Here is a 26,401-nt window from a genome sequence, read left to right on the forward strand (position 1 = left end):
ATGTTGGAATTATCTGACAAAGAGTTTTAAGACAGCTAAAATGAAAATGGTTCAACAGGCAATAACAGAGACACTTGGAACAAATGAAAAACTAGAAAGTCTCAGCAAAGAAATAGAAAGCCTCAACAAAGAAGAGCCAAATGAAACTGAAAAACACAATAGCAAAACTAAAAATTCAATAGATGGCTCAATAGCAAAATGGAGGAAACAGAAAAGAACCAATGAACTGGGAGTTAGAACAATAGAAATTACCTAATACAAACAAAAGAGGAAAAAAATTAACAGACCCTCAGAGACCTATGGGACTATAACAAAAGATATAATCTTCATGTAATGAGAATCCCAGAAGGAGAAGAGAAATACTATGTAGTTGAAAAAGTGTTTGAAGAAATAATGGCTGAAAACTCCCCAAATTGGACAAAACACATATATCTACACATCAAAGAAGCTTAGTAAAACCCAAAGAAGATAAACCCAAAGAAACCTACACCAAGATATACTGTAGTCAAACTTTTGAAAACTAAAGACAAAGAAAAAGTCTTGAAGCCATCAAGAGAAAAATGAAGATGTATGTACAGGGGGGAAAAATTCAAATAACAGAAACCATGGAGGCCAGAAGTGGCACCATATTTTTCAAGTAATGAAAAGAAGAACTGTCAACCCCGAATCCTTTATCTAGTGAAAATATCCTTCAGGATTGTAGGGGAAATCAAGACCTTAGATGAAAGAAAACAGAGAATTTGTTGCCAGCAGACCTATCCTAAAAGAATGGCCAAAGAAAGTTCTCTAAACAAAAAAAGAAAGATTAAGAGAAGAAATTTTGGAGCATCAGGAAGGTGAAAAGAATAATGGAAAAGTAAGAGCAAATACAATACATTTTCTCTCTCTTTTGGAATTTTCTACATTATGTTTGATTTTTGAAGCAAATATTGTAACACTCTCTGATATGGTTATCAATGTATGTAGAGGAAATATTTAAGACAATTTGTCACAAATTGGTAAGATAAAGAATGGAGAGGGGGCTTCCCTGGTGGCACAGTGGTTGAGAGTCCGCCTGCCGATGCAGGGGACACGGGTTCATGCCCCGGTCCAGGAAGATCCCACATGCCGTGGAGCGGCTGTGCCCGTGAGCCATGACCGCTGAGCCTGAGCGTCCGGAGCCTGTGCTCCACAACGGGAGAGGCCACAACAGTGAGAGGCCGACGTACCGCAAAAAAAAAAAAAAAAAGAATGGAGAGGGACATGGGACCTTCAAGATGACAGAGGAGTAAGACGTGGAGATCACCTTCCTCCACACAAATACATCTACATGGGGAGTAACTCCTACAGAACACCTACTGAATGCCGGCAGAAGACCTCAGACTTCCCAAAAGGCAAGAAAATCCACACGTACCTGGGTAGGGCAAAACAAGAAAGAAAAAATACAAAAGAATAGGGATGGAACCTGCACCTCTGGGAGGGAGCTGTGAAGGAGGAAAAGTTTCCGCACACCAGGAAGCCCCTTCACTGGTGGAGACGGGAGTGGGAGGGGGGCATCTTTGGAGCCACAGAGGAGAGCACGGCAACAGGGGTGCAGAGGGCAAAGTGGAGAGGTTTCCACACAAAGGATCAGGGCTAACCAGCACTCACCAGCCTGATAGGCTTGTCTGCTCACCCGCCAGGGCAGGTGGGGCTGGGAGCTGAGGCTCTGGCTTCAGAAGTCAGACCCCAGGGAGATGACTGGGATTGGCTGCAGGAACAGAGCCTGAATGGGGCTAGTGCACCACAGCTAGCCGGGAAGGATTCTGAGAACATTTCTGGACCTGCCTAAGAGGAAAGAGACCATTATTTTGGGGTGAGCAAGGAGAGGGGATTCAGAGCATTGCCTAAACGAGCTCCAGAGATGGGCACGAGCCACGGCTATCAGCACAGACACCAGGGACTGGCATGAAACGCTAAGGCTGCTGCTGCAGCCACCAAGAAGCCCGTGTACAAGCCCAGGCTCCTCCCGGGAGCCTGTGCAGCCCGTCACTGCCAGGGTCCCATGATCAAGCGACAAGCTCCCCAGGAGAACATACAGTGCACCTCAGGCTGTTGCAATGTCACGGCAGCTTCTGCCACCACAGGCTTGCCCTGCATTCCAATTATAAATACCATACCCCTCCCCGCCCTCAGCATGAGTAAGCAGAGCCCTCTAATCAGCCGCTACTTTAACCCCATCCTGTCTGGGTGGGAACAGAAGACAGGGCAACCTACATGCAGGGGTGGGGCCAAAACCAAAGCTGGACCCCAGGATCTGTGTGAACAAAGAGTAAGGGAAATCTCTCCCAGCAGCCTCAGGAGCAGAAGATAAAATCCCCACAATCAACTTGAGGTGCCCTGCATCTGTGGAATACCTGAATAGACAATGAATCAACCCAAAATTGATGCAGAGGACATTGGGAGGAACTGTAGACTTGGGGTTTGCTGTCTGCAACTGACTTGTTGCTGATTTTTATGTTTATCTTAGTATAGCTTTTAGCACTTGTTATCATTGTTGGATTTGTTTATTGGTTTGGTTGCTCTCTTCTTTTTTTTATTATTTTTTTTTATTTTTTCATTTTAATTTATTTTTTCTTTCTTTTTTGCCCTTTTCTTCTGAGCTGTGTGTCTTACAGGATCTTGGTGCCCCAGCCTGGTGTCAGGCCTGAGCCTCTGAGGTGGGAGAGCCAAGTTCAGGACATTGGACCACCAGAGACCTCCTGGCCCCACATAATGTCAATTGGCAAGAGCTCTCCCAGAGATCCCTGTCTCAATGCTAAGACCCAGCTCCACCTAACGGCCAGCAAGCCACAGTGTTGGACACCCCATGTCAAAAAACTAGCAAGACAGGAACGTAACCACACCCATTAGCAGAGAGGCTGCCTAAAATCATACTAAGTTCACAGACACCCCAAAAATCACCACCCAACGTGGTACTGGCCACCAGAAAGACAAGATCCAGCCTCATCCACCAGAACGCAGGCACCAGTTCCCTCCACCAGGAAGCCTACACAACCCACTGAAAGAACCTTACCCACTGGGGGCAGACACCAAAAACAACAAGAACTACAAACCTGCAGCCTGCAAAAAGGAAACCCCCAAACACAGTAAGTTAAGCAAAATGGGAAGACAGAGAAATACACAGCAGATGAAGGGGCAAGGTAAAAACCCAGCAGACCAAAGAAATGAAAAGGAAATAGGCAGTGTACCTGAAAAAGAATTCAGAGTAATGATAGTAAACATGATCCAAAATCGTGGAAATAGAATGGAGGAAAAACAAGGAACGTTTAACAAGGACCTAAAAGAGCTAAAGAGCAAACAAACGATGAACAACACAATAAATGGAATTTAAAATTCTCTAGAAGGAATTAATAGCAGAATAACTGAGGCAGAAGAATGGATAAGTGACCTGGAAGATAAAATAGTGGAAATAACTACCACAGAGCGAATAAGGAAAAAAGAATCAAAAGAATTGAGGACAGTCTCAGAGACATCTGGGACAACATTAAACACACCAATATTCGAATTATAGGGGTCCAAGAAGAAGAAGAGAAAAAGAAAGGGTCTGAGAAAATATTTGAAGATATTATAGTGGAAAACTTCCTTAACATGGGAAAGGAAATAGTCAAGTGCAGGAAGTGCAGAGAGTCCCATACAGGATAAATCCAAGAAGAAACTTGCCGAGACACATATTAATCAAACTATCAAAAATTAAATAAAAAGAAAAAATATTAAAAGCAGCAATGGAAAAACAACAAACAACATACAAGGGAATCCCAATAAGGTTAACAGCTGACTTTTCAGCAGAAACTCTGCAAGCCATAAAGGACTGGCAGGACCTATTTAAAGTGATGAAAGGGAGAAACCTACAACCAAGATTACTCTACCCAGGAAGGATCTCATTCAGATTCAATGGAGAAATTAAAACCTTTACAGACAAGCAAAAGCTAAGAGAATTCAGCATCACCAAACCAGCTTTACAACAAATGCTAAAGGAACGTCTCTAGGGAGAAACACAAGAGAAGGAAAAGACCAACAAAAGCAAACCCAAAACCATTAAGAAAATAGTAATAGGAAAATATATATCGATAATTACCTTAAATGTAAATGGATTAAATGCTCTAACCAAAAGACACAAATGAGCTGAATGGATAGAAAAACAAGAACTGCATATATGCTGTCTAAAAGAGACCCACCTCAGACCTAGGGATACATACAGACTGAAAGTGAGGGGATGGACAAAGATATTCCATGCAAATGGAAATCAAAAGAAAGCTGGAGTAGCAATTCTCATATCAGACAAAATAGACTTTAAAATAAGACTATTAGAAGAGACAAAGAAGGACACAACATAATGATCAAGGGATGAATCCAAGAAGAAGATATAACAATTGTAAATATTTATGCACCCAACATAGGAGTACCTCAATACATAAGGCAAATGTTAAAAGCCATAAAAGAGGAGATTGAGTAACACAATAATAATAGGGGATTTTAACACCCAATGATCACCAATGGAGAGATCATCCAAAATCTAAATAAATAAGCAAACACAAGCTTTAAATGGCACATTAAACATGAGGGACTTCAATGATATTTATAGGACATTCCATTCAAAAACCACAGAATACACTTTCTTCTCAAGTGCTCATGGAACATTCTCTACAATAGATCATATCTTGGGTCACAAATCAAGCCTTGGTAAATTTAAGAAAATTGAAATTGTATCAAGTATCTTTTCCAACCACAACGCTATGAGACTAGGTAACAATTACAGGGAAAAAGTCTGTAAAAAATACAAACACATGGAGACTAAACAATACACTACTAAATAACCAAGAGATCACTGAAGAAATCACAGAGGAAATTTAAAAATACCTAGAAAGAAATGACAATGAAAACACGATGACCCAAAACCCAAAAGCAGTTCTAAGAGGGAAGTTTATAGCAATAAAATCATACCTCTAGAAACAAGAAACATCTCAAATAAACAACCTAACCTTACACCTAAAGCAATTAGAGAAAGAAGAACAAAAAATCACAAAGTTAGCAGAAGGAAAGAAATCATAAAGATCAGATCAGAAATAAATGAAAAAGAAATGAAGGAAACAATAGGAAAGATCAATAAAACTAAAAGCCAGTTCTTTGAGAAGATAAATAAAATAGGTAAACCATTAGCCAGACTCATCAAAAAAAAAAGGGAGAACACTCAAATCAACAGAATTAGAAATGAAAAAGGAGAAGTAACAACTGACACTGCAGAAATACAAAGAATCATGAGAGATTACTACAAGCAACTATATGCCAATAAAATGGACAACCTGGGAGAAATAGGCAAATTTTAGAAAGGCACAACCTTCCGAGACTGAACAAGGAAGAAATAGAAAATATAAACAGACCAATCACAAGCACTGAAATTGAAACTGTGAGTAAAAATCTTCCAACAAACAAAAGCCCAGGACCAGATAGCTTCACAGACAAATTCTATCAAATATTTAGAGAAGAGCTAACACCTATCCTTCTCAAACTCTTCCAAAATATAGCAGAGGGAGGAACACTCCAAAACTCATTCTATGAGGCCACCATCACCCTGTTACCAAAACCAAAGATGTCACAAAGAAAGAAAACTACAGGCCAATATCACTGATGAACATAGATGCAAAAACTTCAACAAAATACTAGCAAACAGAATCAAACAGCACATTAAAAGGATCATACACCAAGATCAAGTGCAGTTTATCCCAGGAATGCAAGGATTCTTCAATATATGGAAATCAATCAATGTGATACACCATATTAAAAAACTGAAGGATAAAACCATATGATAATCTCAATGATGAAGGAAAAGCTTTTGACAAAATTCAACACCCAATTTATGATAAAAACTCTCCAGAAAGTAGGCATAGAGGGAACTTTCCTCAACATAATAAAGGCCATATATGACAAACCCACAGCCAACATCTTTCTCAATGGTGAAAAATTGAAACCATTTCCTCTAAAATCAGGAACAAGCCAAGGATGCCCACTCTCACCACTATTATTCAACATAGCTTTGGAAGTTTTAGCCATGGCAATCAGAGAAGAAAAAGGAATAAAAGGAATCCAAATCAGAAAAGAGGAAGTAAAATTGTCACTGTTTGCAGATGACATGATACTATACATAGAGAATCCTAAAGATGCTACCAGAAAACTACTAGAGCTAATCAATGAATTTGGTAAAGCAACTGGATACAACATTAATGCACAGAAGTCTCTTGTGTTCCTATACACTAATGATGAAAAATCTGAAAGAGAAATTAAGGAAACACTCCCATTTACCATTGCAACAGAAGGAATATAATACCTAGGAATAAACCTACCTAAGGAGACAAAAGATCTGTATGCAGAAAACTATAAGACACTGATGAAAGAAATTAAAGATGATACAAACAGATGGAGAGATGTACTTTGTTCTTGGATTGGAAGAATCAACATTGCAAAGATAACTATACTTCCCAAAGCCATCTACAGATTCAGTGAATCCCTATCAAACTATCAGTGGCATTTTTCACAGAACTAGAACAAAATATTTCACAATTTGTATGTAAACACAAAAGGCCCCAAATAGCCAAAGCAATCTTGAGAAAGAAAAATAGAGTTGGAGGAATCAGGCTCCCTGACTTCAGACTATACTGCAAAGGTACAGTTATCAAGATAGTATGGTACTGGCACAAAAACAGAAATATACATAAATGGAATGAGATAGAAAGCCCAGAGATAAACCCACACCCATATGGTCACCTTATTTTTGATAAAGAAGGCCTCTTCAATAAGTGGTGCTGGGAAAACTGGACAGCTACATGTAAAAGAATGAAATTAGAACACTTCCTAACACCATTCACAAAAATAAACTCAAAATAGATTAAAGACCTAAATGTAAGGTCAGACACTATAAAACTTTTAGAGGAAAACATAGGAAGAACACCCTTTGACATAAATCACAGCAAGATCCTTTTTGAACCACCTCCTATAGAAATGGAAATAAAAACAAAAATAAACAAATGGGACCTAATGAAACTTAAAAGCTTTTGCACAGCAAAGGAAACCATAAATGAGATGAAAAGACATCCCTCAGAATGGGAGAAAATATTTGCAAGTGAAGCAACTGACGAAGGGTTAATCTCCAAAATACAAGCAGCTCATGCAGCTCAATATCAGAAAAACAAACAACCCAATCCAAAAATGGGCAGAAGATCTAAATAGACCTTTCTCCGCAGAAGATAAACAGATTGCCAACAAACCCATGAAAGGATGCTTAGCATCAATAATCATTAGAGAAATGCTAATCAAAACCACAATGAGGTATCACCTCACACTGGTCAGGATGGCCATCATCAAAAAATCACAAACAATAAATGCTGGAGAGGGTGTGGAGAAAAGGGAACCCTGTTGCACTGTTGGTGGGAATGTAAATTGATACAGCCACTATGGAGAATAGTATAGAGGTTCCTTAAAAAACTAAAAATAGAACTACCATACGACCCAGCAATCCCACTACTGGGCATATACCCTGAGAAAACCATATTTCAAAAAGAGACATGTACCACACTGTTCATTGCAGCACTATTTACAATAGCCAGGACATGGAAGCAACCTAAGTGTCCATCAACAGATGAATGGATAAAGAAGATGTGGCACATATATACAATGAAATATTACTCAGCCATAAAAAAAACGAAATTGAGTTATTTGTAGTGAGGTGAATGGACCTAAAATCTGTCATACAGAGTGAAGTAAGTCAGAAAGAGAAAAAAAATACCACATGCTAACACATATATATGGAATCTAAAAAAATGGTTCTGAATAACCTAGGAGCAGGACAGGAATAAAGACGCAGACATAGAGAATGGACTTGACACAGAGAGGGAGAAGGGTAAGGGTAAGCTGGGACGAAGTGAGAGAGTAGCATGGACATATATACACTACCAAATGTAAAATAGATAGCTAGTGGGAAACAGCCATGTAGCACAGGGAGATCATCTCGGTGCTTTGTGACCACCTAGAGGGGTGGGATAAGGAGGGTGTGAGAGAGACCCAAGAGGGAGGGGATATGGGGATATATGTATACCTATAGCTGATTCACAATGTTATACAGCAGAAACTAACACAACTTTGTAAAGCAATTTTACTCCGATAAAGATGTTTAAAAAAAAAAAACTTATGATTACCAGGGGGTAAAGGGAGGAGGGATAAATTGGGAGATTGGGACTGACATATACACACTACTATATATGAAATAGGTAACTAATATGGACCTATGGTAGAGCACAGGGAACTCTACTCAATACTCTGTAATGGCCTGTATGGGAAAAAAATCTAAAAAAGAGTTGATATATGTATATGTATAACTGATTCTCTTTTCTGTACACCTGAAACTAACACAACACTGTAAATCAACTATACTCCAATAAAATTTTTTTTAAATCATAAAAAACAGTACCCCAACCATAAAATTTATATGTGCCTCTCCACCCCAATACACCTATTTACATGATTATATATATATATATATATATATATATATATATATATATTTTTTTTTTTTTTTTTGCGGTACGCAGGCCTCTCACTGCCGCGGCCCCTCCCGCTGTGGAGCACAGGCTCCGGACACGCAGGCCCAGCAGCCATGGCCCACAGGCCCAGCTGCTCTGCAGCATGCGGGATCCTCCTGGACCGAGGCACGAACCCACATCCCCTGCATCGGCAGGCGGACTCCCAACCACTGTGCCACCAGGGAAGCCCTGATGATTATATTTTATAATTAGTATCCAGGCTTTAAAAAAAAAAAGAATGGAGAAGGAGGTAAGATTTCTAGATTTTACTCAAACTGATAAAATAATGACAACAGTACTGTGACAAGTAATGTATACATAATTTAATATGTAGAGAAACCACTTTGAAAAGCTATAAAAGATACATTTAAAAATACTATAAATCAAAATGGGATTATAAAATATACTTAAGTAACCCACAGCCCTAACATATCAAAATTACATTGAACATAAGTGGTCTGAATCCAAAACTTAATGCAGAGATTGGCAGAGTAGATTAAAAAACAACTCAATTATGTGCAGTCTACAAGAAATTCACTTCAAAAATAACAAGATAGGTGGGCTAAAAGTAAAAAGATGGATAATAGATATATCATTCAAGCATTAATCCAAAAAAAGCATGAGTGGCTGTATTGGTACAAGATACAGTAAACTTCATATCACAGAAAATTACTAGGGACAGACAGAGATATTGTATAATAATAAATGGGTCAGTTTACCAAGAAAACATAGAAATATGAAATGTGTATGCACCAAACAACAGAGCTTCAAAATATGTGATGGAAAACTGACAGAATTGAAAGGAGAAACAGACATGTACAGTTATAGCATTGGATATTTCGTTTCTCTATCAGCAATCAGTAGAACAAGACAGAAAATTGGCAAGGATACAGAAGAACTGAACAACACCATCAACAAATGGGATCTAATTGATATCTATTGAATAATCCTCCCAACAACAGCAAAACATTTTTTAAATGCCCACAGAACATATACCAAGGCCAGATACACCTTGAGCCATTAAAAAAATCTCAACAAATTCAAAAGAATTGAAATATACAGTGTGTTTTACAGACACAATGGAACCAAATTAGAGATTAATAACAGAAAGGCCAAAAATTTGCGCACTTGGAAATTAAAAAACACACTTCTAAATAATCCAGGAGTCAAAGACAAAGTCTCAAGGTAAACCAAAATTATATTGAACTGAATTAAAACGAAAATATAACATATCAAATGTGGAACACAGCTAAAGCAGTGATGAGAGGGAAACTTACAGCACTAATTGCTCAGATTAGAAAGGAGAAAGAGTCTCATCAATAATCTAATCTCCCCTCTCAATATCCTAGAAAAAAAAGAGCAAGACAAACCCAAAGCAAACAAAAATAAGAAAATAAAAGGTATAAAAACAACAAAATAGAAAACAGAAAAACAACAGAAAAATCGAAACCAAAACAAGTTCTTCAAAAACGTCAGTAGAATTGACAAACCTCTAGCACAACTGACAAAGAAAAAAGAGAATAGAAATTACCAACACAAGGAATGAAATGGGGAATAACACCACAGACCACCAGACAGCAAAAGGATAATAATCGAACACTATGAACAACGCTACAAACATAAATTTGACTAAATGAAAAGGACCAATTCTTTAAAAAAGCACAAATTAGTATAACTCACCCAGTACAAAATAATTTGAATATCCTATAACTATTAAGTAAGTTGAGTTTGAATTTTTAAGTTCCCCCCCAAAAAACTTCCAGGCCAAGATGATTTCACCGAAAATTCTACCCCACAATGAAAGAAGAATTAACACCAATCCTACCCAATGTCTTGCAGATAACAGAAGATGAGGTGCACTTCCCAATTAATTTTATGAGGCCAGTATTACCTGATACCAAAATCAGATAGAGACAGTGCAAAAGAAAACTACAGGCCAGTATGTTACATGACTAGTATGCAAAAAAACATGACAAAATATTAACACAGGAAATTCCACAATATGTGAAAAGAATTATATACCATGACCAAGTAGGGCTTTTTCCAGGGACTCAAGGCTGGTTCAATATTCACAGGTTGACCAATGTTAAATATGAACCAGTAATTCCACTTCTAGGTATATACTCAAGAGAAATGAAAACATATGTTCACACAAAAACTTGTACATTAATATTCATAAAAGCATTTTTAATACTCAAAAAGTATTATGCATACTCTTTTTAAAAGTATTATGAATACTTTTTTGTATTGTTTTTGAAACAACCCAAATGTTGATCACTGATTAAGGATAAATAAAATGTGGAATGGAATATTATTTAACAATAAAAAAGGAAGAGTATACCAATGCATGCTACAGCACAGATGAACTTTGAAAACATTATGTTAAGTGAAAGAAGGTAGTCACAAAAGTGCACATATTGCCCAATTCCATTTACATATGAAATCTTCCAAATAGGCAAATCTATAGAGACAGGGAGTAGATTAGTGTTTGCCTAGGATGGATGGAGGAGGACACTGATGGAGGAAAGTGAGGAGTGACTGCTAATGTGTATAGGGTTCATTTTGGGTTGGTGAAAATGTTCTAAAATTGACTGTGGGGATGGTCACACAATTCAGTGAATATACTAAAAACCACTGAATTGTACCATTTAAATTGATGAATTGTATGGTATGGTAAGTTATACCTCAATAAAGCTAATAAAAACATCAATCAGTATTATCTACCATATTAACAGGCTAAAGAAGAAAAATCACATGATCATATTAATTGATGCAGAAAAAAGCATTTGACAAAATTCCACACCTTCATGATAAAAACTCCAAGAAAAACAGTAATAGAGGGTAACTTCCTCAACCTGATAAACATTATCTACCAAAAACCTATAGCTAACCTCATACTTAATGATGAGAAACTTGAAGATTTCCTGCTAAGATCAGGAACAAGGCAAGGATGTCCAATCCCACCACTCCCACTCAACATAGTACTGGAATCCTAGCTAGGCTAATAGGACAAGAAAAGGAAGTAAAGGCATACAGAGTAGAAAGGAAGAGATAAATCTGTCTCAATTGGCAGATGGTATGATTTTCTACACACAAAAAAAATCCCAAGGAACCTACAAAAATCTCATAGAACTAATAAGTGAGTTCAGCAAGGTTATAGAATACAAGACAAACATTTCAAAATCTAATATTTCTACATACTATCAATGAACAGGTCGACCTCAAAATTAAAAACATAATACCATTTACAATTGCTAAAAAATATAAATAGGTATACATCTACTAAAACATTTACTGACTCATATGCTGGAAACTACACAATGCTGATGAAAGGAATAAAAGAAGATCTAAATAAATGGAGCGATAAATCAAGCTTACAGATTGGATGATTCAATATAGTGAAGATATCAATGTTCCCAAAATTGGGATTTAATGCAATGTCTATCAGAATTCCAGAAAGATTTTTATAGATATAAATAAGATTATTCTAAAATTTATATGGAAAAGCAAATAATTGAGAATAACTAAAACAATTTAGAAAAAGTAGATTTAAATGGGAGGAACCAATCTATTCAATCACCAGATTTACTCTATAGCTAAGAGTGTGTGGTGGGGGCAGAGGTTTACACACAAGGATCAATGCAACAGAACAGAGGCCCACACAAATATGCTCAATGGATTTTGACAAAGGTGCAAAAACAATTCAATGCAAGGAATACAGCCTTTTCAACAAATGGCGCTGGAGCAATTGGACATCCATAGGCAAAAAAGAGAGAGAGAAGAACTTTTAGCTTTATATGAAAGTTTATCCAAAATGGTCCACAGACTTAAATGTAAATTGTAAAACTATAAAAGCTTAAGAAATAAACATAGGAAAAACCTTCAGGATCTGGGGATTGGCAAAGAGCCTTAAACCTGGCACCAAAAGCACAATCCATAAAACAAAACAAATTTTGATTAATTGAAATTCATAAGAATTAAAAAATTTTGCTCTGTGAAAACTTAAGAGGATGAAAAGACAAATTTCAGGCTGGGAGAAAATATTTGTCAATCACATATTCAGAAAGGGACTAATATCCCTAATATATAAAGAACCCTCAACACTCAACAGTAAAGAAACAACCCAATTAGAAAATGGACAGAGGGCTTCCCTGGCGGCGCAGTGGTTCAGAGTCTGCCTGCCGATGCAGGGGACGCGGGTTCGTGCCCCGGTCCGGGAAGATCCCACATGCTGCGGAGAGGCTAGGCCTGTGAGCCATGGCCGCTGAGCCTGCACGTCCGGAGCCTGTGCTCCGCAACGGGAGAGGCCACAACAGTGAGAGGCCCGTGTACCGCAAAAAAAAAAAAGAAAATGGACAAAGATATGAGTCACTTCACTGAAGAGTATATATAGATGGCAAACAAACACCTGAGAAGATGTTTAACATCATGAGCCATTAGGGAAATGCAAATTAAAATTACGATGACATATCACTGCATACCTAAAATTTAAAAATAGAGACACCACCAAATGCTGGTAAGCAGGCAGAGACTGGACCCCTCACACACTGCTGGTGGGAATGCAACATGTCATAGACAGTCTGGAAAGCAGTTTGACCGTTTCTTATAAAAGAACTATCATATGCCCCAGCAATTGCACTCCTGGACAGTTATCCTAGATGAATGAAACTTTCTCTTACGCAAAAACCTATATACAAATATTCATAGCAACTCTATCCATAATAGGCCAAAACTGGAAACAACCCAGCTGTCTGTCAACACCTGTCAATATCTGAGTGGTTAGGAGGCAGGATCAGATGGTGGGAGAGGAGGACCCTGAGCTCACCTCTCCCCATGAACACGTCAAAACTATACCTACATATAGAGCAACTCTTGCTGAGAATGACCTGAAGACTAGCAGAACAGCTCATCTACAGCCAAGGCTCTAAAGAAACAAGCACACAGAGTCTGGTAGGAGGGGAGGTGAAGCGATCTAGTTGGGACCCACATACCTAGCAAGGGACCCAGAAGAGGAAGGGGATATCACAGGCTAAGGGATCTTCCCTAGGCAATGACGGGTTCAAGCCATGTATTAGGCACCCCAAGCCTGGGATCTGACACTAAGGGGATGAGCCCACTTAGCTGATCTGAAAACCAGTGGGGCTTACCAGAGGGCTGAAGGAAATCAAGACTCCGCTTGAAGAGTGCATGCACTTGCTTCCTCCAGTCCCAGCTCAGAGGCAGCAGACTGAAAATTACCTGAGGCTCTGGCTGGTATCCCAGGACTGACACAACATGCTCCCCACTCACCTGGGCCCTTCCTGCTGATACTTACTAACCCGGCTCCAGGCCACGCTACTCCGGCCTCACTGCTGCTCCAGAGGATGTGCCCAGAGTGTGGTAGAGGGGCTCATCAGATGACAGCACTGGGTGCAAGGGTGCCCAGGGGACAGTGCACATGGGGGGGTGACACTGGTCATGCCCTGCTGGGGAAGACAGGGGGTTCTACCCCTGTGCCCTCCCCAACCTGGCCCAGCAGCCACTGTTCGCTGCTCCGGGCCAGAGGGGAAACTCAACAATGGAGGTGTTGAGAAAAGGGGATCAATAGAGCCGTGCTCCCCACGCTCCAGCCAGGGCCAGGCACCTGCAGCCCTTCCCAATGGCTCTGACAGCAGAACTTGGCTGGGGCTTTGTGGGCATGATGGAATTTCTTTGCATTTACAGAGGAGAGCTCAGGTTTGGTGCGAATGAGGCAGCAGGGACATGAGGGACAGGAAGTGGAAGGCGAGAAGTCCTAGGTACCTGCCCTCAGTGGCCTTCAGCCCAGCAAGACCACACCTAAACAAGCATCTCCTTGGTGCATTGCGTGTGTTGTGGTGCTGTTCTGGCTGTCCTGAGAATGTGGTGCCCTCTCCTGCACAGGCATGCCAATTAAATAAAGTGTATTACTGAATACAATGCCAGCGTGGTGGTTTTACGGTAGTGTATAAATTAGCAGCAGCAATACACATCAGATGGAAAATGGTTTCTTTGTAAATTTTAAGAACACCTTTCTCCAAGTTCTTTAATCATTTGACATAATGCAATAATGAAAAGAGAAGACAGAAAAAAAGCATACTAGCTGCTGAGAAAACTTTATTACTAAAAAGAAATCACTCTACAGGCAATTCCCTCCTCCCATGGACAACGTCTAAGTCCTGAGAAGACACCCCAGTCATGGAATGTCCCTCTCCACGTAACACACCCTTCAGGACCAAAGCTTCCTTCTTGGTGCAGAACTGTCCAGGTGGCGGCAACCTCGGGACTGTGGCTGGGTCCACTGAATTTGTTGCACTCTTTCTAGGTGGTGAAGCCCAGGGAAGGTGCAGGTGTAGACTCTGGGGCCGTGGAGGCCGCCGGGAGTCAGCCTCCTCTCAGCCCAGCCTGTGCACAGAGACAGACATTTCCCTGCAAGGGCAGTGCAGGGGCCTTTGCCCTTATCCCACTCCAGGCCAGGACACAGACTGTGAAGTCTGATCCTTAATCCCTTCAGATGGCTCTTGCAATGACCGACCTTGGTTAAAAGCCTCCCTTTATGTTCTCATTTTAAAGTGTGGACCACGAATGTTGCCTGCCATGTCAGTAAACAAAGGATGTTGTGGCCATCGAGCAATCAGCCTCTGCAGCCACTTCCGACTGTGCACCCTGAGTAGATTCAGGATGGAGAAAAGCATGCGGGATGCCGGCCCTAGATAGCTGACGTGCATATCAAAGGAATGATTTCAGTGAGCCCAGACTCTAGTATCTTCCCATATATAGAAAAGCACTAAACTCCTTAATTTGAGATGTCTGGTTCTTTTTAATTAACAGTAATCTTTTGATGTTCCGACTACCTGGGTTTTGTGGCAAAAACTCCTATATATCCTGGCTCCCCCCTTACTTCTTCGAAGCAGTCCCTCAGAGCTATTCTTCTGGGGCATGAGTCCTCAGAAAGTCCACTGAATAAAGTATAATTCTCAACTTTTAGGTTGTGCTTTTTTTTTTCAGTGGACAAGAGTGGCCTTCCTCTGAGCTTGGAGGCTCGGAGAGTTGCCCTCCCACTCAGTGCTCCGGGAAGTGGGCTTTGCCAGCCCAGCTGCAGGCTCTCTTCTCTCTTCTCTCTCTCTCTCTCTCTCTCTCTCTCTTCCTCTCCCCACTGTGGGAGATGGTAGATCTGAGGTAGGAGATAGATGGACCCCTGAGCCGGACAACTGGGGTTTGTCAAGTGGAGCAACACTGAAGCTCTGGTCTCACCCAGACACTCCAAGGACAAAGCTGGTGGCAGAAGCTGAGCTCTGCTGAAGTAAGGAGATAAGATGACTACTCCTGAGGTCAAGGAAAACTTCCCTGTCTGCACATGCGCAGGAAGGCTTCTTGGGGGTCAAAAAGGGAGGGGCCGCCACCCCATAGTGTGTATGGACATGCACCCACAGGCCTCTGGGGTGAGATCCAGCTTAGCAAAAAGTTGCGCATGCATGTGGGGAGGGTCCTGGGACCAGTCAGGTGTGAAAAAAGAAACAAGATAATTGGCCAAAGGTAAACAAAGACCTGGAAGGACTGTCCTATAGAAGGGATTTAAACCGCCTCTGTACTGCGCTCCGCATTCGGGACGCCCGCCCTCCTCTCCCAGTGTGTATTTCTGCCCCGTTTCTGACTTATACTGCGTTCCTCCTCATTAGAGAGGATGCTTATACCCCTTCTCTCTGGGTGTGTATTTCTGCCCTGCTCTGTCTCAAATAAACAAATTGCTTCTCTGTGTGCTCTCCCATACGTTGTGCTGTGTCTTTAATAATAAACTTTGTACCTGTTTTTACAGTTTTTGCTTCCTTGAAACATTCTTGCTTTCAAACGGGGGAAAGAGCTAGGGCCCCTTTGCTTCTAGCCTCTAGCTCCTGGTGGTCTAGCGGCTAGGATTCCTGGTTTTCATCCAGGCTCCCCAGGTTCAATTCCCAGGCAGGGAACTAAGATCTCTCTTCAGGACCGATCTCAGCTGTCCCTCCGAGATCAGATCCTGCTATCTGAAAAGAGACCTGCGCTGGGAGGGATCCTGCTCCCACCCCTGCAGAGTGTGTTTCCTGTAGGCTGGGGGGTCTCGGGGGCCCTGCACATGGGCGACCTGCGCAGGTGCGCGGCTCCCTGAGGAACAAGCAAGTGCCTCTGCGCAGCCCGCGGCAAAATCCAGAATCAAACCTCTGTAAAATCCAACCAGGGGCTTCCCTGGTGGCGCAGTGGTTGAGAGTCCGCCTGCCGATGCAGGGGACACAGGTTCGTGCCCCAGTCCGGGAAGATCCCACATGCCGCGGAGAGGCTGGGCCCGTGAGCCATGGCCACTGAGCCTGCCCGTCCGGAGCCTGTGCTCCGCAACGGGAGAGGCCACAACAGTGAGAGGCCCGCGTACCGCAAAAAAAAAAAAAAAATCCAACCAGCAAGTGAGGTTCTCACCCGCGGACAGGTGACTCCCCAGTTCCCCTCTGCAGCCCAGACCACTGTGTGCAGCTGCTGTTTTGTCTACCCCAATGTCTCCAAGGTGCCCAAACACCCCCATTGAAGTCCTGAGACCTGGCCCTTCACCCGGGGCCCTGCGACCATTCAGGTGCACATATCACAAACCAGGAGCGCCTCTGACGACTCCCTCTGACCCTGCAGACCCCTCACCTAGGCAGTGCCCCCTGACCTGACTGTGCAGCCACTTCTCAGCTGGCAGGACTCAGCAGTGGCTTTCTAGAGCCCCCCAACTGCTCCCTACCACTTAACCACAGCGATCTTTCCAAAACACACATGATGCCCTGGACTCAGGCTTAAAACCTTTCTCAGGCATCTAGGCTGCTGAGTCCCCAGCAGCAGCTAGGATCTCCCCCTCCCCCATGATTCTTGATGATCTCAGACCTCAGCTAACCCCAAGGGTGTCATGTCTTCTCAAAGAACAAGAATAGTATCAGCATTTGCTTTTCATCAGTGCAGTAAAACTTTAGGAACTTATGTTCCTAAATCACCCCCACATCACACCTAATTTGAACAACTGCATTCAAGTGTTTGTAAGCTGAATTTGCAATAAGAAGCAGTTTTTGTGCAATCCTTTACAGTTTACCTAGAGCTTTCACCTCTGTTGTTTCTAATGAGATTTAATCCTTATTAGCAATTATAATAAGTGCAAGCAGGTATCCCCAGATGCATTCAAGCTCATAAGGCCCTCCAAGTCCTGGCAAGCCTTGCACCAGGGGCCTGGACATGCCCACCTCTGACAAGCAAACCCCAGGGATGGCATTTGCTAGATGATGTAGGTTACAGTGGACTGCCTTGTATTTAGGCTATAGAAACAGCCTACCCTGCTCACAGCCTCCTGTTGGCTCTTCCTCAGAATCACTGCACCTTGTAGAATTGTCACATCCCTTAAATCAGTGCTCAGCCAGGCCAGTGTGGTGGGAGCCCCAGACACCTGCCCTGACATCCTGGCCCAGGCCTGGGTGTGCAAACCCAAACACATCCACACCCAGGGGTGCCTGTGCTTAATATCCATGTCCTTGGAAAGAACTGGCGACATTAAATCCATTTATTCCACTGTGTGTGGGCAGAGTGCAGAGAAGCAGCTCAGAGGGATTCAATGTTTTCACCCTGGCACATTCCATTCCACAGGAACGCCTGACCAGCACTCACGTGGGTTAAGCCAGCAATGGGAACAGATGCCACCCAGCAGTTCAGGCAGAACATTTGCTGCCTGAACACTTCCAAATTCTCCTCCCCCTTATCCCCATGGCCCACCCGGGCTTGGGCGCCCTTTGTCCTGGGAACTTGCCTCCCAGTGAGCCATTAAACCCAGGAAATGCTTGACATGATAGTGAGCCTGTGTTCTCACACCAGCTACTCAGTCTAGACTTCGCGCATTTTCCCTTAGAGGAGCTCTCCTTGCTGCTTAAAGCAACAGCTCAGCACAGGCTTATGAAAACCCCACCGGCCCCCTCGAACAGGTTAGCTCCTCACTTCCTCTCTCCCAACTAACCTGAAGACTTGATCTTCCTCCAGGAGTGAGTTTACGGTCCAAGGTGAGAGCTCTGAATGGTGACGGAGGCAGTCCCAGGAGTCAGGCGCTCCCAGCCCGCTCCGCAGTTCTCCTGCCTGCCTGGCCACGCCCACAGACATCACGACAGGCAGCCCCCCCCAAGTCCCCGCTCCCTCCCCTGCTCCCTCACCCCAGCAGCTGCAGGACACAGTCAGGAAATGAAGACAGGAGGCTCCTGGCCAGAGGCCAGAGCCCTCTCTGAACGCCAGGTGTTACCTGCCCTCGCTGTGCCCTTGTCAAGTTCTACTTGTAGAAGGTAGCCAAGTATTGATACTTGTAACGGGTTTTCCCCTGTGAACAGGAATTGGGAAAACGCAAAATGAGTGAATATTCTGCCTACTTTTTTCTGTTCTGCGTTTTAAGAGTTCTCTGCTAGAGCTGATAAACCTGACCAGTGTTCCTCTTATTTTCTCATGCCCTTTCCCGCCTCCAGCCTAGGGCTGTGGCCAAGGTTACGCTTGTGGAAAGCACCGTCTCATACAACACACAGACACACACACACACACACACATAAACAACACACAGACACACCCATATACAGATGCACATATGGACACTGACACAAAAACTACACACATACAGATGCACACATGGACACACACGACACATAAACACACAAGGAAATACAAACAGACACAGAGACAGGTAAACTATACACAGACACACACACACCACAGACACTACACACACAGAGATGCAGAAACACACAGAAATATAAACAGGCACACAGAGAGACACATAACTACACACACTCCAACACACAGACATATGCACAGACACATTAACTACACAGACACACAGGCCTGCAGTGGACTGGGCAGCCCCACTGGAGCTTAGCCTACTGGGCACTGCCCAGATATTGGCAGGAAGTCCAAGGCTCTTGGCTCATCAACAGTGTAACAGGCAGAACCCAAAAAGATATCCTTATGAGAGGTTCCTCTCCATGCCTCTCTGGGAGAACCATTTATTCATGCAGCCCAGCTGCACTAGGTGTTTGGAGGCACAGACTTAAAACAAGCATGTTGTACAAGGCAGGGGGCTGCCCAGGAGCAAGGACCAAGGATGCAGGGTCTCTGGGTCCCCCAGAGCACGGTGGGCACTGCCATAGCGCAGTACCACTGCTGGCACTCTGGCAGGAAAGCCCAGCCTCTCCAAGAGGAGGCCCAGTGCCATGTTTGTAGACGTCTCTATTCAGATTGCCACAGGCAGCCAGTGTGGACACAGCAGTGACCCCATCCACATGGAATGGGGGCCACACTGAGCCTGTGGCCACCCCAGGAATGTCAGCACATCTGCACTCAACCATAGCCAAGTCTTCCTCCAGCACCTCAAGTCTTCCTCCACAGGGCAGAAAGTGGCAAGGGGACCCCAGGGCATGAATATGCAGGCATCTGGGGCAGACAGAAGGTTCCAGTCTGCTCTGCCCTTACAGAATGATCTCCACACATTGGGAGCCTTACTGTGGGGGCCAATCTATCCGAAGGAGGATCATGAAGCACCAGCAGGGCAATTGTGGCCACTGCATGGCTCTCTGTGCCTAATGCCCATATCACTAGCATCCATGTGCAGACCCCAAGCCTAGCCCATGTCTCTTGTGTAGTTGCTAAATATTTGCAGGGGAATCAACCCTATTCCTGCTCCAGGGGTGGGCTTGCATGGCCTAAATTATGGAGGAAATCTCAACCCTGCCAGGAATTGGCATTTGCCATGTCCAAACCCACATGGCAGTGCAGCCCCCTCAGAGCAGGGCAGAGTCTCCGAGACCAAGCACCACACTGGACCAAACCATGAGCTCTCCATCTCTGGGCTTCTGAGTCACTGCCAACCCTCCCTCCTGGTCGTTGAAGCCAGGTCCTGGTGGGGGTTCCCTTCTTGGCAGCTGAGAACAAGGATTGGATACAGCAGCATCACTAGAAGCCTGTAGTGTAATTCAGGTGGCCCTGCTACCCCATGAATGGGGACTGGATTTCTTCAATCAGAAGTGATCGGGGACAGTCTTAGGAATGACATGGTAATTTGACCAAGATATCACGATAAAGTCATATTTTCTTGGATGGCTCAGGAAATTCCTGAAGGAAATTCCAAAATAGGAGTTCTCTAAGTGTTCTCAGCAAACAGCAGCATCACTGGAATCAGACATAAAGGCCAAGGTGACTGTTTTGAAGTACACGGTACAGTTGACCCTGGAACAATATGGGTTTGAACTGCATGGGTCGATTTACACGTGGATTTTCAATTGTGCAGAGGGTGGGCATCCCTAACCCCCACATTGGTCAAGGGTCAACTCTACTTGAATGTATAAATTCCAGCATATCTGTAATAAAACCTCTTTTCTTACATTATACGTAGTGGTGGGTTTTGTGTGAATGTGTGTATATGCATATTTTATGTTTGTGGGTGATCCCATGAAGGTCCCCCGGCCTCTGACTCTCAATTGGTAGTTATGACCCAGAGTAATCCCCTTCCCAGTCCTCCAGCCACCTCTTCAGTGGAAACCTGCCTGCAGCTTCCCTTTATGAACCCCACCCACCCCCAAGGATCCCTGTAACCACTTGCTCTCCAGGCTTCTGTGGTCCCCAGACATTGCCTGCTCTGACTGCACAGCCCATGTGTCCTGCTCACCCACTGGTGCTCACAGGTGGTCAGCTCAGCCAAGCCTGTGCACTGACCCTTAATAGATATGGGACAAGAGGGGACGCTGGGGCAGAAAGCCAGAGCAGCTTCCTTCTGCCTCATGACCGAGATCAGAGAGTGAAACCAGAAAGAGGAAAAATCAAATGCAGACTCACACGGGTCTTTATCTACTGCTGTAACAAACCACCCCAAGTTTAGTAACAAAAATAGCAACCATTTATCATGCTCCCAGATTCTTTGGGTCTGGAATTCAAAAAGGCACAGTGGAAACAGCTCATCTGTGTCCCAAGACAGTCAGGGTGGCACAAAGGCATGAAGTAACTTGAGTCTGGGGGCTGGAAACATCTGGAGGTGCGCTAGCTTACCTCTGGGGTTGGTCTGCTGGCCTTGCCACATGGCCTGTGCCTTGACACTTGGACTACCTCACAACATGGCAGCCAGGGGCCAAGAGTCAGGAAGTGGAAGTCAACAGGTCCATGAGGCCTGACCCACGACTGGCAGGTGTCACTTCTGCCATATTCCATTAAACAAGCAGTCACAGAGGCCAGGTCCAAGGGGAAGGACACAGCCCCCAGTTCTTGATGTGAGGAATGTCAAAAAAAATTATAGCCATGTTTTAAATTGCCACAGACTGCTCTCTAGCCTAGGATACAGCAACTGAACAGGGAAGGCTTCATGCAAGCAATGGGAGGAATTCTGGATTAAATTCTGTAGTTTAAAGGCATTTAGTGGGGATGAGACAAGATGGCAGAGTAGAAGGACATGAATTCACCCTTTCTTACAGAAACACCTAAATCACAACTAACTGCTGAACAACCAATGATCAAAAAAAAAACACACACACACAAAAAAAACTGGAACCTACCAAAAACATACCCTACATCCAAAGATAAAGAAGCCACAATGAGATGGCAGGAGGAGTGCAAATGCAATAAAATCAAATCCCATACATGCCAGGTGGGAAACCCCCAAACTGGAAAACAATTATACCACAGACTTTCTCCCATAGGAGTAAAAGTTCTGAGACCCATGTGAGATTTACCAGCCTGAAGGTCTGGCAATAGGAGGAGGAAGCCCAGAGTATCTGGTATTGAAGGCCAGGGGGGTCTGATCACAGGAATTCCACAGGACTGGAGGAAACATAAACTCCATTCCTGGAGGGTGCACACAGAGTCTTGTGTACACCAGGACCCAGGGGAAGAAATCAGTGACCTTGTAAGAGACTGGGCCAGACTTACCTGCTAGTATTGGAGGGTGTCCTGCAGAGGCAGGGGGCAGCTGTGGCTTGCTGCAGGGACAAAGACACTGGCAGTGGCAGTTCTGGTGAGTACTCATTGTTATGAGCCCTCTTGGAGGCCACCATTTTCTCACCAAGATCTGGCCCAACCCAACAGCTTGTAGGCTCCAGTGTTGGGATGCCTCAGACCAAATAACCAACAGGGTGGGAACACAGCCTCACCCATCAGCAGACAGGCTGCTTAAAGTCCTCTTGAATAAATAGCTGCCTGATAAACAGACCCCTGACACAGCCCTGCCCACCAGAGGGACGAGGCCCAGCTCCACCCACCAGTGGGCAGGTACCATTCCCTCCCATCAGGATGCCTGCACAAGCCTCTTAGACCAGAATCACCCACCAGCGGGCAGACACCAAAAGCAAGAGGAACTACAACCCTGTAGCCTGCAGAATGGAAAACATAATCACAGAAATTTAGACAAAATGAGACAGTGGAGGAATATGTTTCACATGAAGGACAAGAAAAAAACCCGGAAGAATAACTAAGAGAAGTGGGATAGGCAATCTACCCAAAAAGGAATTCAGAATAATGACAGTAAAGATGATCCAAAATCTTGGAAATAGAATGGAGGCACAGATCAAGAAGATACAAGAAATGTTTAACAAAGACCTAGAAAAACTAAAGAACAGAGATGAACAATACAATAACTTAAATGAAGAATACACTAGAAGGAATCAATAGCAGAATAACTGAGACAGAAGAATGGATAAGTGAGCTGGAAGACAGAATGGTGGAAATCACTGCCACAGAACACAATAAGGAAAAAAATAATGAAAAGGAATGACGACAGACTAAGAGACCTAGGAGACAACATTAAACATACCAACATTTGCATTATAGGGTCCCAGAAGGAGAAGAGAAAGAGAAAGGGCTGGAGAAAATATTTGAAGAGATAATAGCTGAAAACTTCCCTAACATTGGAAAGAAAACAGTCACCCAAGTCCAAGAAGCATAGAGAGTCCCAGGCAGGATAAACCCAAGGAGGAACATGCTGAGACACATAGTAATCAAACTGACAAAAATTAAAGACAAAGAAAAAATATTAAAGCAATGAGGGAAAAGCAACAAATAATGTACAAGGGAATCCCCATAAGGTTATCAGCTGATTTTTCAGCAGAAACTCTGAAGGCAAGAAGGGAGTGTCACAATATATTTATAGTGTTGAAAGGGAAGAACCTACAACCAAGAATACTCTATGCAGCAAGGCTCTCATTCAGCTTTGATGGAGAAAAGAAAAGCTTTACAGACAAGAACAGCTAAGAGAATTCAGCACCACCAGACCAGCTTTACAACAAATGCTAAAGGAACTTATCTGGGCAGAAAAGAAAAGGCCACACCTAGAAACAAAATTATGAATGGAAAATCTCACCAGTAAAGGCAAACATATAGTAAAGGTAGAAAATCATCCCCCTCAAAATATGATATCAAACCCAGCAATTGTCAGAAGAGGAGAGCACAAATTCAGGATATTGGAAATGCATTTGAAATTAAAAGACCAGTAACTTAAAAGAATCTTGCATATATATAGACTGATATATCAAAACCTCATGGTAACCACAAACTGAAAATCTATATTAGAAACACACACACAGAAGAAAAAGGAATCCAAACACAACACTAAAGTTAGTCATCAAACCACAAGAGAAGACAACAAAAGAGGAAGGGAAGTAAAAACACCTACAAAAACAAATCCAAAATAATTAACAAAATGGCAATAAGAACATACATATCAATAATTACCCTAACATAAACGGAAGAAATACTCCAGCCAAAAGACATAGACTGGCTGAATGGATACAAAAACAAGGCCCATATATATGCTGTCTACAAGAGTCCTACTTCAGACCTGGGGACACATACAGGCTGAAAGTGGGGGATGGAAAGATGTATTCCATGTAAATGGAAATCAAAAGAAAGCTTGAGTAGCAATACTCATATCAGACAAAATTGACTTTAAAATAAGGACTGTTACAAGAGAAAAAGAAGGACACTATATAATGATCAAGGGATCAATCCAAGAAGAAGATATAACAATTGTAAATATATATGCACCCAACATAGGAGCACGTCAATAAACAAGGCAAATACTAACAGCCATAAAAGGAGAAATCGACAGTAACACAATAATAGTGGGTGACTTTAACACCCCACCTTCATCAATGGATATATCATCCAGACAGAAAACCAATAAGGAAACACAGGCCTTAAATGACATTATACCAGATGGACTTAACTGATATTTATAGAGCATTCCATCCCAAAGCAGCAGAATACACATTCTTCTCAAGTGCACATGGAATTTTCTCAAGGATTGATCACATGCTGGGTCACAAAGTGAGCCTCAGTAAATTTAAGAAAACTGAAATCATATCAAGCATCTTTTTTTTTTTCAAGCATCTTTTTTGACCACAATGCTATGAGATTAGAAATCAACTACAAGAAAAAAAAACAGTAAAAAACAAAAACATGTGGAGGCCAAACAATATGCTATTAAACAACCAATGGACCACTGAAGAAATAAAAGAGGAAATAAAAACATACCTAGAGACAAATGAAAATGAAAACACGATGACCCAAAACCTATGGGATGCAGCAAAAGCAGTTCTAGGGCTTCCGGGAAGATGGCAGAAGAGTAAGACGTGGAGATCACCTTCCTCCCCACAGATACACCAGAAATACATCTACACGTGGACAACTCCTACAGAACACCCACTGAACAATGGCAGAAGACCTCAGACCTCCCAAAAGGCAAGAAACCCCCCACGTACCTGAGTAGGGCAAAAGAAAAAACAGAGACAAAAGGATAGGGACGGGACCTGCACCTCTGGGAGGGAGCTGTGAAGGAGAAAAGGCTTCCACACACTAGGAAGCCCCTTCATGGGCGAAGACTGTGGGTGGCGGAGGGGGAAAGCTTCGGAGCCACGGAGGAGAGCGCAGCCACAGGGGTGCAGGGAGCAAAGCGGAGAGATTCTCCCACAGAGGATCTGTGCCGACCAGCACTCACCAGCCCGAGAGGCTTGTCTGCTCACCCGCCGGGGAGGGTGGGGCTGAGAGTTGAGGCTCAGGCTTCAGTCGGAGCGCAGGGAGAGGACTGGGGTTGGCGGTGTGAACACAGCCTGCAGGGGGTTAGTGCACCATGGCTAGCTGGGAGGGAGTCTGGGGAAAAGTCTGGACCTGCCGAAGAAGCAAGAGATTTTTCCTTCCCTCTTTGTTTCGTGGTGCGCAAGGAGAGGGGATTAAGAGCGCTGCTTAAGAGCTCCAGAGATGGGTGCGAGCCGCTGCTAAAAGCGCGGACCCCAGAGACGGGCATGAGACGCTAAGGCTGCTGCTGCCGCCACCAAGAAGCCTGTGTGTGAGCACAGGTTACCATCCACACCCCACTTCCGGGGAGCCTGTCCAGCCCGCCACTGCCAGGGTCCCAGGGACAACTTCCCCAGGAGAACTCACGGCGCGCCTCAGGCTGATGCAATGTCACCCCGGCCTCTGCCGCCACAGGCTTGCCCTGCACTCCGTGCCCCTCCTTTCCCCCGGCCTGAGTGAGCCAGAGTCCCCGGATCAGCGACTCCTTTAACCCTGTCCTGTCTGAGCGAAGAACAGACACCCTCCGGCGACCTACATGCAGAGACGGGGCCAAATCCAAAGTTGAGCCCATGAGAGCTGTGAGAAAGAGAAAGGGAAATCTCTCCCAGCAGCATCAGAAGCAGTGCATTAAAGCTCCATAATCTACTTGATGTCTGTGGAATACATGAATAGACAACGAATCATCCCAAATTGAGGAGGTGGACTTTGACAGCAAGATTTATGCTGCATAGCTTTGCTTCCACCAT

The 26,401-nt window shown here is 43.5% G+C and overlaps 1 protein-coding gene across 3 annotated transcripts in view; it reads right to left on the reverse strand.

The window, feature by feature from the left end:
- The window catches only part of OCA2 (OCA2 melanosomal transmembrane protein), a 271,619-nt gene extending 252,915 nt beyond the window's left edge, over positions 1 to 18,704 (reverse strand). The window contains exon 1 of one of the 3 annotated variants that reach the window (XM_029225950.1): positions 18,586 to 18,704. The gene's annotated coding sequence lies outside the window, so the exon portion shown is untranslated. Of the gene's footprint in view, positions 1 to 17,913; positions 17,933 to 18,585 lie in introns of those variants that run through there. The other 2 variants (XM_029225951.1, XM_029225952.1) reach the window with 2 other exon arrangements.
- Between the last annotated feature and the right edge of the window lie 7,697 nt (positions 18,705 to 26,401).

This window comes from Monodon monoceros, unplaced genomic scaffold, assembly GCF_005190385.1.
Source record: "Monodon monoceros isolate NGI ecotype Baffin Bay Population unplaced genomic scaffold, NGI_Narwhal_1 Super_Scaffold_16, whole genome shotgun sequence".
In the NCBI taxonomy this organism is placed as follows: Eukaryota; Metazoa; Chordata; class Mammalia; order Artiodactyla; family Monodontidae; genus Monodon; species Monodon monoceros.